A 3,036-nucleotide genomic window follows, 5' to 3' on the forward strand; every position below is an offset into this window, starting at 1 on the left:
GTCTGAAACGGTTACATTTAACGTCTGCAAAGCTATGTCGCGTGCTGCGGTATGCAGAGACACTAAAAGTACCATAGTAGAACACAGATGAAGCTTCTAAGTTGATGTAATAGCTAGTATGAAGTAGTACAATTCAAGTTTTTGTTATCGATTATTGACTTTTTACCCTTCTTTGGTACCTTCGGCATGAGCTAGGACCTTAAGATTCTGCATGAAAGGAGGACTAGCAGCCGCGTTGCACGGGAGAAAGTGAAAAGTGTTGGTATGTAGTAAAAACCTGAGAAATCCTTCCGTTTTCGTCATTTGATATCGAATCGACCTAAAGCCAGATCGTCACATTGGCCGCAGTTCTGTCTGAAACGGTTACATTTATCGTCTGCAAAGCTATGTCGCGTGCTGCGGTATGCAGAGACACTAAAAGTACCATATTAGAACACAGATGAAGCTTCTAAGTTGATGTAATAGCTAGTATGAAGTAGTACAATTCAAGTTTTTGTTATCGATTATTGACTTTTTACCCTTCTTTGGTACCTTCGGCATGAGCTAGGACCTTAAGATTCTGCATGAAAGGAAGACTAGCAGCCGCGTTGCACGGGAGAAAGTGAAAAGTGTTGGTATGTAGTAAAAACCTGAGAAATCCGTCCGTTTTCGTCATTTGTTATCGAATCGACTTAAAGCCAGATCGTCACATTGGCCGCTCTTCTCTCTGAAACGGTTGTACTTATCGTCTGCAAAGCTATGTCGCGTGCTGCGGTATGCGGAGACACAAAAAGCACCACAGTAGAACACAGATGAAGCTTCTAAGTTGATGTAATAGCCAGTAAGAAGTAGTACAATTCAAGTCTTAGTTATCGATTATTGACTTTTTAACTGGCTTTGGTGCCTTGGACATGAGCTAGGAACTTAACATTTTGCATGAAAGGAGAACTAGCAGCCGAGTTGCACGGGAGAATGTGAAAAGTGTTCATATGTAGTAAAAACCCGAGAAATCCGTCCGTTTGCGTCATTTGTTATCGAATCGACTTAAAGCCAGATCGTCACATTGGCCGCTCATCTCTCTGAAACGGTTGTACTTATCGTCTGCAAAGCTATGTCGCGTGCTGCGGTATGCGGAGACACAAAAAGCACCATAGTAGAACACAGATGAAGCTTCTAAGTTGATGTAATAGCCAGTAAGAAGTATTACAATTGACGTTTTTGGTATCGATTATTGACTTTTTACCCTTCTTTGGTACCTTGGACATGACGTAGGAACTTAAGATTTTGCATGAAAGTAGGACTAGCAGATGCGATGCGCGGGAGAATGTGAAAAGTGTTCATATGTAGTAAAAGCCTAAGAAATCCGTCCTTTTTCGTCATTTGTTATCGAATCGACTTAAAGCCAGATCGTCACATTGGCCGCGCTTCTCTCTGAAACGGTTATACTTATCGTCTGCAAAGCTATGTCGCGTGCTACGGTATGCGTAGACACTAAAAGCACCATAGTAGAACACAGATGAAGCTTCTAAGTTGACGTAATAGCCAGTAAGAAGTAGTACAATTCAAGTATTAGTTATCGATTATTGACTTTTTAGCTGGCTTTGGTGCCTTGGACATTAGCTAGGAACTTAAGATTCTGCAAGAAAGGACGACTAGCAGCCGAGTTGCACGGGAGAAAGTGAATAGTGTTCATACGTAGTAAAAACCTGAGAAATCCGTCCGTTTTCGTCATTTGTTATCGAATCGACTTAAAGCCAGATCGTCACATTGGCCGCAGTTCTGTCTTAAACGGTTACATTTATCGTCTGCAAAGCTATGTCGCGTGCTGCGGTATGCGGAGACACTAAAAGCACCATAGTAGAACACAGATGAAGCTTCTAAGTTTATGTAATATCCAGTATGAAGTAGTACAATTCAAGTTTTAGGTATCGATTATTGACTTTTTACCTTTCTTTGGTGCCTAGGACATGAGCTAGGAACTTAAGGTTTTGCATGAAAGGAGGACTAGCAGCCGCGTTGCATGTGAGAATGTGAAAATTGTTCGTATGTAGTAAAAACCTGAGAAATCCTTCCGTTTTCGTCATTTGTTATCGAATCGACTTAAAGCCAGATCGTCACATTGGCCGCAGTTCTGTCTGAAACGGTTACATTTAACGTCTGCAAAGCTATGTCGCGTGCTGCGGTATGCAGAGACACTAAAAGTACCATAGTAGAACACAGATGAAGCTTCTAAGTTGATGTAATAGCTAGTATGAAGTAGTACAATTCAAGTTTTTGTTATCGATTATTGACTTTTTACCCTTCTTTGGTACCTTCGGCATGAGCTAGGACCTTAAGATTCTGCATGAAAGGAGGACTAGCAGCCGCGTTGCACGGGAGAAAGTGAAAAGTGTTGGTATGTAGTAAAAACCTGAGAAATCCGTCCGTTTTCGTCATTTGTTATCGAATCGACTTAAAGCCAGATCGTCACATTGGCCGCTCTTCTCTCTGAAACGGTTGTACTTATCGTCTGCAAAGCTATGTCGCGTGCTGCGGTATGCGGAGACACAAAAAGCACCACAGTAGAACACAGATGAAGCTTCTAAGTTGATGTAATAGCCAGTAAGAAGTAGTACAATTCAAGTCTTAGTTATCGATTATTGACTTTTTAACTGGCTTTGGTGCCTTGGACATGAGCTAGGAACTTAACATTTTGCATGAAAGGAGAACTAGCAGCCGAGTTGCACGGGAGAATGTGAAAAGTGTTCATATGTAGTAAAAACCCGAGAAATCCGTCCGTTTGCGTCATTTGTTATCGAATCGACTTAAAGCCAGATCGTCACATTGGCCGCTCATCTCTCTGAAACGGTTGTACTTATCGTCTGCAAAGCTAAGTCGCGTGCTGCGGTATGCGGAGACACAAAAGGCACCATAGTAGAACACAGATGAAGCTTCTAAGTTGATGTAATAGCCAGTAAGAAGTAGTACAATTCAAGTTTTAGTTCTCGATTATTGACTTTTTAACTGGCTTTGGTGCCTTGGACATGAGCTAAGACCTTAACATTTTGCATGAAAGGA

This window comes from Schistocerca gregaria, unplaced genomic scaffold (genome assembly GCF_023897955.1).
Source record: "Schistocerca gregaria isolate iqSchGreg1 unplaced genomic scaffold, iqSchGreg1.2 ptg000405l, whole genome shotgun sequence".
NCBI classification, from domain to species: domain Eukaryota; kingdom Metazoa; phylum Arthropoda; class Insecta; order Orthoptera; family Acrididae; genus Schistocerca; species Schistocerca gregaria.